General features: G+C 44.2%; 1 protein-coding gene across 1 annotated transcript in view; it reads left to right on the top strand.

Annotated features, from left to right (window-relative positions):
* Positions 1 to 10,000, top strand: part of Su(Tpl) (Suppressor of Triplolethal) — a 279,849-nt gene that overhangs the window by 93,099 nt on the left and 176,750 nt on the right. The gene's annotated exons all lie outside the window — the stretch shown is intronic.

The following is a 10,000-nucleotide window of genomic DNA, read 5'->3' as shown; positions in this document are numbered from 1 at the left end:
ACAATTGACTTTCAAGTGTTGTCAAATTATTGGACTTGCTTCTGAAATGCGAATGATTTTTTTTAATGTGTATATTTTATGATGTAGTCGCTGTAGCAGGATTTCGGTTTACAATCAGTTCCACATGTGGGTACTACAGTAGCCTGCGTCTTACACACGGAACGACAGCGATCGTATTTTTCTATGTCGTATTTTTACGATACGACCAAGTTAAGAGGTGAAGGGCCCGTCTACTACGTCGTAAATGTACGAGTCACTCGTCTACGTCGTAAACGGACGACCCGTTGATAACACGCATTCCTAATCCCCCCGTGGAAAACCTCATCGACTGTAGTACTTAGAAGTGGAAGAAAATTTGCACCGGCGACAGTGGAGTAAATTAATGCGTTAATAGGTCATGCTGACCCTGCTCACGGGAACGGGCAACTAATGAGGTGGAAGAGGAGGAACTCGAGTGTGACTCAAAGTAGCTAACGGTTCATTGTAATGCACACGATGAGGGCTACGCTCGTCGGGTCCCGTCTGTGTGTCTCCTTTTGTTAAACTTGGATTTAAGTATTGAAGATTAGTTTATTTTGTGTTTATTTTTTATTTATGTATTTATCTGTGCTGAAGATTCATTTTTTCCGTGAATTCTTATTTTTTAATTTGTTAATGTCTGTTTTGGACTCCAGGAGATATGATTCCGCTGTTAGCTGGAGAATTAGTTTCAATGGAAGCTCTATGACGATGATGATAACCATCGCTTCTATCCTCAGGTTAGAATAGAAGCTCGAGCATTTGGTCAGGACTGTGGTAAATCTCAGTTGTCCTGTTTTGAATGGAAAAGTCCCAAGACGGTACACGTGTGTGTGTATGTGTGTGTGCGTGCGTGCGTGTGTGTGTGTGTGTGTGTGTGTAATAATAATTATAATATAAAAATGATAATCTGTTGATTGGGTTAACAGTCATGCAGAGATTCACTGGCAATATACAATTAGTGTTAATTTGATTACTAGGCAAATTTGAGCATATAGTTTGTGTGTGTGTGATTAACCATGGTCTTGGATCACGTGTTGTACTCGTGATCGACAGCTATTTCCCTCCCGAAAGAAAGCTCAGAACTCATATGATCGATCTATGGGTAATGTGACCTTACAAGCACAAACACACCCAACTCCCCGCTCACGAAAGTTGGAGTAACGACTCACAGTACAGCGATACTGAAATAATTCATCCCTGGGCGGGATTCGAGCCCCGACCGCCGTAGTGGTGGCCGCAAACGGTACCACTGCGCCATCGAGTCGTGTGTGTGTGTGTGTGATGATTTCACTGAGGGAAATCCGGCGCCCCACTCTTGCCTCTATTTCGTCATTGTCGGTCACCGGCTCGTTGGAGGTAAAACAAGGGAGCAATGGCTGGTTGTCAACTTGTATAGTAAACTGAAAGAAATATATATTTTATAGAGATGTTGGGCTGTGTGTGTGTGCTTTGAGGTGAAAGAATTCGTCTAATATTAGCCAGAATAAAATCTCCTAGGATATTTATTGTAACGAAGGAGGTTGAATAAATGTTTATCCTGATCAACACAAGAAATGTGTAGACCCGGTTAGAGTGGATCACAGGGAGGCGCAGTAGATTACACTCCCGCAATCTTCTTTCACACGTGTCTGCTGTCTGTGGGATGGCCCCTTCTAGCTTACCGTCGCGCGGCGTCTAGTCAGTAACTTAAATTCCCGTTCTTCTAAAAAGTGATAATAAAATAAATAAATCAGAGATTGAGAACTAAAAGAAACAAAAGTTAATAACGATGATTAACAGTAGATAAAATTGATAGATAAGAAAGCCAAACATGAAATCCATTGACCGAGGTAACGTCATATCGCTTATGCATTTGTCCATCCGTTTTATCGGGAGTTCGAATTGTACTGGATTCCATCCGTCTGTCTTTTTGCATGTCGTTTTCCTTTTGCTCGTCTATCTTGTCCTCTCTCTTTCTCTCTCTCTCTGCTTGAGCATTACAGCTTATGTTGTTAGCCCCCCCTCCCCCGCAGTGGGCTCTCATCCTACCCCCCCCCCTGCAGTGGCCTTACATCCGCTGGGGAAGCCCCCCCCCACACACACACACTCGATAGACACGCACTAAATCCTCTTAAGAACCTGACTGTAGTACATAAGAACATAAGAATGAAGGAGACTGCAAGAGACCATAAGGCCTACACTAGGCAGCTCCGTACACCCACGAAACGCCCCAAACACTAAATAACTCAGCTACTATAATAGTTTAAGTCCGGTGCAATTAGTGGATGTGTGAGGTAGTTAAACATTTTTTTTTTTTTTTTTTTCTGCTAATACTACTGTTACTTCTTAGTTTTCGTCAAGGGGTCATCATCTATAGGGGAGAGTTATTACATCCCCTAGGGGAAAAGTCTTGTTTCCCATTAGGGAGATTCCTTACGTAGGAAGGAAATTCCTTCCCTTAGGGAAGGGTAGGTTCCTTTCCCAGGACGAAGAAATTGTGGAGTTTCATGATTGAATGGGATCTTGTGGGGAAATTCCTTTCAGTTGTGGGGAAGTTCCTTTCATTTGTGGGGAATTTTATTTAATGTCTTGGGGAATTCCTTTCATATATGGGGAATATCTTTAACGTATGGGGGATTTCTTTAATTTTTGGCGTTTTTATGGTGATATTTGTCATGGAGAATTTTCATTCATTTATAGGACATTTTCTTTCATTTATGGGGGAACTTCTTTTATTTGTGGCGATTTTTTCGTGGGAAACTTATCATTTATTTAATTTCTATTTTGTGTCTGAAGCTTCTTTCATTCATGGGGATTTTTTTCATTTATTTGTAATTTATGGGAAATTTATTTAATTTTGGGGGAAGTTTCTTTCATGGGGAAATTCTTTTCATTTATAGGGAATTTCTTTCATGGGGAGATTCTTCCTCTGGTGGGGGGGGGGGTTATGCGTTCGATTCCCGGGACCCGCTGCGGACTATGTCGCATTGGTTATCAAAAGCCCTGGCAAGACAGGGGGGCGACCCAACATCGGGAAAAAAAAAAAAAAAAAAAAAAATCTCGCTTCCCATTGCTTGGGATGGGATGGTGAGTTGCTTAAACTCTCTTTGTGTTGTGGGGGGGGTCGGGTCTGGTGTGAGCAGTATGTAATTGTCAGCCTTGACGAAAAGATTTTTGGGGGAATTTGGGGCTCAAAGTTCAAAGACGGCCGGAAGTAGACTTTGGGTGTCTTGTGTTTCCGCGTGAAACGGAAGGCTGGGCGAGATCGGAGTGGGGGAAGGGGGTGTGTCTGAAGGACAGAGATTTTTATTTATTTATTTATTTATTTTCTTTATCTTTCCCTCTTCTTTTTCTTTTCTTCTTCCTTTTCTTCTTGTTCTTTGTGTTTTTCTTTCACTTCTTCCTCTTTCTTTTCCTTCTTCCTCTTCTCATCCGAGGTCGAGGGCAAGGTCTGAACAAGAACAGGTCTGTTCGCTTTGTTAAGGAAACGTACAATATGACGTCATGAGGAGACGCTACAATCGTTTATCAAAACTTGGCGAAGACTTCCTTCTTTTGTGATTCTCGGACTTAATTGAAATAATTATTTTTATGGAGAAATAAAAATGTGAATCTTGTAATTAAAAATGTCATAATAATGAAGACTATTTTCCTTGTTTAATTAACGTAATATAAACATAGTTGGTCTCAGCGTCGTGGTGCAGGTCATTCTGACCTAATCTGACCTGACTTGGGCCGCAGGAAGCAAAACCTAACGGGTCAGTTTCCTTTGTGAAGAGAAGTGTTTCGATTTCGCGTCTTCTCGATGTGAACTGCCCTGTTCTTGTGTAGAACTTGATCGCAGGAGTAACGCGACCATAAAAGTCAATGACAATGATGATGTAAGTTCGCTAGAATAAAAAATAGTAATAATAATAATTGCAACAGGCGAAGGTCACTACATATCTAAGAGGATTTATTTTCTCTCTCTCTCTCTCTCTCTCTCTCTCTCTCTCTCTCTCCAGTATTAACCAGAATCAAAGTGCTCAGCCCACTGCAAGACCACCATCCTAACCATTAGCGGACGATACAGCCTGTGTACAGTGCCGTAATCCGACCTGGATAAGTACAGTGAAAACAGTGCAGCACGGTCACTGATTAACGGTGTAGGATGGTTGGACAGTGCTGTGGGAGGCTCAGAGTGGAGGAAGGGAGGGAGAGAATGTCTGTGAAGGAAATGACGTGTTTGAGCTCCAGTCTTGCCTCAAGCCATCTTGTGCTTCTCAGTCTCCTCCAACCTTAACCTCAATTGAAGAAAATCATCTAACGGCAGCCCTCTCCTCTCCCCCTACCAACTCCTCCCCTTTCCCCACTCCCTTCTCCTTCCCTCCCTCCCCTCTCCCTCTCCCCTTTACCTCCCTTCCCTCCCTCACCTCCCTTCCCTCCCTCCCCCCTCCCTTCCCTCCCTCCCCCTTCCCCTTCCCTCCCCCCTCCCTTCCCATCCCTTCCCATCCCTTCCCTTCCCATCCCTCCCTTCTTCCCTCCCTCCCTCCTGTTCCCTTCTTGATCGAGAGGCCGCCCAAAGTATTTCCACCAAATTTTTATTACATGGAATATGTATTCCTGTCTGCCCATACACCTGCAACCCAAAATTACATATTAGGGTTTATCAATTAGTATCACTCTTATAAATTTAGTGATTTCATTGATATCAGTCATTAAAGTGCACGCACTCATCTCCTCTTCCTCCTCCTCCTCCTCCTCCTCCTCCTCCTCTTTTCCTTCTCTTTTCCCTCTCGTTCTTCTCCTCCACTCTCGTGATCGCTTTTGTTGACGAGGTCCTCGGCTTCAGATTCCTGAAATCATATATGAATATACTTTACTTAATTTTGCTTTCTCTTCCTCCCCATTCCCTCCCTCTTCCTTCCATCCCCCACCTCTCTCCCTGTCACTCTCTCTCCCACTCTCTCCCTCTCTTTCCCTCCCTCCCCCCCTCTCTCTCTCTCTCTCTGTCTATATATATATATATATATATATATATATATATATATATATATATAATCTAAGTACGTGTGTTTACGTCAGTGACATCACCTTCACCCTTCGTACTTGGATTGCCAGGACAATCAGCATTTACTTGTAGTCATTGAGTTATGCGTACCGCAATGGTACATGCATTGCCTAATTTGATATATAGAGAAGTTTGCAGAAGTGACGTGGCGGAGGTTGGCGCAGTTGGGAAGTTCGAAGAAAAGGTTGAGTAGGAGGCCTATGTTAAGTCCCCCACATATTTAGTATAGTCTAGATGCTTCAACAATCCATACTATGCGGCACGGCATTGGTGTTGTGTCCCCCCTCCCCCTGGGGGGTCTTTATCCAGCAAAGGAAGTGGGCTGTGACGTCACGACTTGGTCGGTCCACATTGGCGGGGAATGTGGGAAAGGAAATGGCTGTGTGTGGGAAGGGAAGGAAGTGATAGTAGGGAAGGGAGTGTAAAGGGTAAAGGGAGGGCTACGTAGGGAAGAGTGGTGGATTTGGAAGGATGGTAAAGGGTGTAGGTAGGGGAGGAAGGTGGGGATGTGGGTAAGGGAAGGGAAAGGGCGAGAAAGGGTATGGTGAGGGGGGAAAGGGTGTGGGTAGAGGAGGAAAGGGTGTATGAAGGGGAGTAAAGGTGGGAAAGTGGGGTGGAGAGGAAGGAAAGGGAGAGAGTGGAGGAGAAACAAATGATAGTGAGGTAAGGTGGGGGGTATGGAAAATAAAAGGAGGGGGAGGGAGGGAAATGGGAAGTGGAAGTGGAGATGAGGGGCAGTGAGTGGAGGGAGGAAGGAGAGAAGTGTGGAAGGTAAAAATGAACATTAGGAATAAACGACAAAGTTTGATTAACGGCTGGAGAGAATTGTACGAAGAAGGAAGATGATGGCGACATAAGTACACTTGGGCATGGGAATCTATGATGCAATGAACATGCGTATTGAAAAATTAGAATTATATTAGGTGATGCAACTTGTATATCTAGAAAACGAGGATGATTCTCCAACCAAGCATACCAATCCTTCAGTTTGATTGTATTTGGAGAAAGAAAGCAGACGTGCCAACTGAAAATGAAAATATAGTTAGGAGCGAGATTAGCCCGGGGGCGGGGGGGTCCGCGGAGAATTTAATTTTATTATTATTATTATTATTATTATTATTATTATTATTTTATATCATAACGGAGTTGTGATGATGGTGGTTATTGCAGAGAGTCTCGTTTCTAGAAGGAAAAATAGTTTAGTTAGGAAATGACTAAATGTGTGACCCTTTCCTGTAAGGTCATACATACAATCCAAGACCATACAACACGTATTCAATTTTAGATCTTATGCTCAGAGGACATAAGGTCGTTATTTGCAGTTACTCTATGTTTGTGATAACCTCACAACTAGAGACAGTCATTTGCGACTCGTATTGCTACCTGTGCCTTGTGTGCTAGGGGACCTGCATGGCAGGTGGAAGCCATAAGGAGTTACTGGATCCGAACACGAGTCCTCATCTTGCGAAACACAGCAGAAACCAAAACTCCAATGGACACACGTGTGTGTTCAGCCTTGGAGGCCCAATGCAGGACCACCGGTCTAACCCTAGCGGGATGATACGGCCTGAGTAGCTCACCACGGTGGATATATGATGTGAGCAAATGCCGTGTCTGAAGCAGCCGCCATGACAGGGTGTGGCTACACAGTGCACTGGGAGATGAGAAATAGAACAAGGACTTCCGAAATTGTAAGTACAAGGAGAGTTGGAGTCAGTGCCTTACATTCAAGAGCTCCCCCCCCCCTCTCTCTCTCTCTCTCTCTCTCTCTCTCTCTCTCTCTCTCCCTCTCCCTCTCCCTCTCCCTCTCCCTATTTCTCCCTCTCCCTCCCTCCCTCTATCCCTCCCTCCCTACCTCTCTCTCAAATGGGCCTTGATGACCCCCAAAATAGAAACAAATAGAAAACAAAATAAAATAAATATATAATTAGAAGGTGTAACTTCGAAATGTCAGAAGTGCCATGACGCACGGTCCCCTCCAAAAGTGAGTAAAATCGCCTGGCGGCACTGTCAGAACGAGTGCCATGGCACTGGGGGAGGTGTGTGTGGGGGAGGGGGAGTCAGGCACTCCTTCGGATTGATGAATCTAGGTTGAGTTGGGTTGTTAGAAGCTCGGAAAGGGCACCTGTTTGCCCCTGAAGGAGGGGAAGGGAGGGAGGGGAGGGAGCGCAGGAACTGGTTCAAGCAGGGATCCCGCATGGGGTCCTGCAACAGGAGGGAACCCCTTCGAGAGGCTCGCCGTAACTTTCTTAATTGAACGAGATCATCTGGCATTAACCAGGATGAAATAATGATTCATTTTATTTATGAATTTAATATTATTACTTATTTTTCATCAGTATGGGGTCGCTCTCTCCCCCACCCCCACCCCGTGTTGGACAGAATAAAAATTTTACAACCTTCTTCTTCCTCTTCCTCTTCGTAGACTTTTTTTCTTCCTCTTCTTTTTCTTTTTCATCTTCTTCATCTTCTTCATCTTCCTCTTCTCCCCCATCCTCTTCTTACTCCTCTTCCTCCTTTTCTCTCTTTTTTTTTTCTTCCTCTTCTTTTTACTCTTCATCTTCTTCAGCTTGGGTTGGGCTCACCAGGGTCTGGGTCGATCCCAGTCAGTGCCGGTCTATGTCGTGGTCAGCCCGTCCCCCACCAGCGCTTCTATCCATGGGAACAAGATCGTAAAGGAGAGAGTTAAGGAGGGCATTAGCAGAAAAGGGATACAAGACAAGTTAATTATCAACATTATATTTCTGATAGGCAAAAAAAAAAAAAAAAAAAAAACGATAGTAGGCTCGAGTCCATAGGGGTTTCACTGAGTGAAGGTGAATAAAATCACCTGACGGCAGCCAGAGTAGAAGGGAAATTACCACCCTGTAGGTGTAGGATGTATTTTTGTTGTTGATACAAAATCGTTGTATTACAACTCAGGCACGCGTGTAGTTGTGTACCGAATAGAAATGTAGTGCCCTGTATTGTGTATTAGGCCATACTGTATTTTTCGTGAATATTGTTATTGTATAATACATTAGGCAAGACTAACAATATTGTTCTATGTTGGACGAAAGAAAAAATATAATACACACACACACACACATACACACACACACACACACACGTCAGATGTATAATAGGTGTTCAATAATTAATAAATTTAGCAATACATTTTAGTAAAAATTAACTGTGTGTGCGTGCGTGTGACGCTGTGTGGTGGACGAGACACAAGTGGAGTGCAAAGTGTAAAGTGGCAGGAGGCAGCGCTTTGGTGGAAACGAGGCCAGGGACGTCCGCACTCGACCAGCCCATCCACATTCTCCATCTCCCCCTCCTCCTCCTCCTCCTCCTCCTGCTCCACCTCCTCCACCTTCTACAACCGCTGCCTCCTTCGTCTATTCCTCCTCCTTCCTTCTTCCTTCTTCCATTGTATATACTTCATTCCTGCATCATGACCCTCCTCCTCCTCCTCTTCTGTATATTCCTATTCCCCCTCCTTCAATTCCTTTTCAACCTCCTCTTCCTCTTCCTCCTCCGTCATAGTCACCTCTTCCTCCCCGTCTTCTGCGCCATCATCACCTCCCGTCTTCTCGCCCGTCACTTTCTCTCCCGTCCTCTCCACCCTTTCTGTCCTTCACCACCTCTAGATACCAGATTTTTTTTTTGTCGAAGTTTTACAGTAGATACGCCATCCTAACCGACCAAACTTCCCCTGTAAAAAAATAGAAATAATAATAATAAAAAATAATTAAAATAAAATGGTCAAATCCTGGGCACTTCTCACAGCCTCATCGCTTGTGACCTCTGTCAGCGCTTTGTGCGAGTCAGCACAGACTCCCCCGCCCTGGTTGTCAGCACCGACACCAACACGTCGATGCAACTGGTGACACTCATCATCAGGCGTTCTTTGGACACCACTCATCTGTACTTCAGCTTAACACTACGTCGGTTGGGTTCTTCTCCCCGTCGGTTGAATAAAGTCGTCTAGCGACAAAAAAAATTACAGCCCCCCCCCTCTCTCTCTCTCTCTCTCTCTTTCTCTCACTCTCTCACTCTCTCTCTATCTGACATTAACCACAACCAAATCAGCCATCGTTAATCTAGATCCTAATCCGCTTAGTTCCGGGCGCCCCCGCGAGTCGAATAGAATTGTCCGGCCATTAGCCGGAACAAAATCGGATCGTTCAAGTGATTCGTCGGGCTTGGATGGCCCAACTCTCACTCCCAACAACCTGCCTTGCCCCTTGCCACACCACAACCACTCCCTCCGCCGCTGCAATATGCATACGTACAGTATGTATGTATATATATATATATATATATATATATATATATATATATATATATTATATATATATATATATGTGTGTGTGTGTGTGCGCGCGCGCGTGTGTAATACTTGTGTAACCCCCTCAATCTCTCTCTATCTCTATATCTCTTTCCCCTCTCCATCGCTAGCGATAAGGGTTTGATGCTTGCACTCTTGTAGAGACGAATTAGTGAATAAAAAAAAAACATCTTTATAATGTTTGTTATTATTATATTATTGTTATTAGTGATTATTGTTGATGTTAAGAATTGCCTATAACCTAACTCAACCTAAACACTAGCAATTCTAATCCACTTGAAACCTCATTCGTCATATATATATATATATATATATATATATATATATATATATATATATATATATATATAATGTGCGTGTGTCTGTGTATGTGTGTGTGTGTGTGTGTGTGTGTGTGTCCGCCACCATGCATCCTCCCGCTATTCACTTGGTGTCCCCCCTCCCCCTCCCCCGTCCCCCACAGAGAGCAGCTCCAGCGTTCCGCCACTGTCGCTTTCACCTGTTGCTGCAGAGCCTGCTATTCCGCCTCTGCTCTCTCTCTCCCTCTCTGCCCCTCTCTCTTTCTCCCTCTCCCTCGCTCCCTCCCTCCTTCCCTCCCACCGCTGCCACCAATATAT

Source organism: Oratosquilla oratoria, chromosome 41, assembly GCF_046742065.1.
Source record: "Oratosquilla oratoria isolate Oo_2021 chromosome 41, ASM4674206v1, whole genome shotgun sequence".
In the NCBI taxonomy this organism is placed as follows: domain Eukaryota; kingdom Metazoa; phylum Arthropoda; class Malacostraca; order Stomatopoda; family Squillidae; genus Oratosquilla; species Oratosquilla oratoria.
Note: the sequence above shows the minus strand (reverse complement) of the source record. Positions and strands in the feature narration are given on the sequence as shown.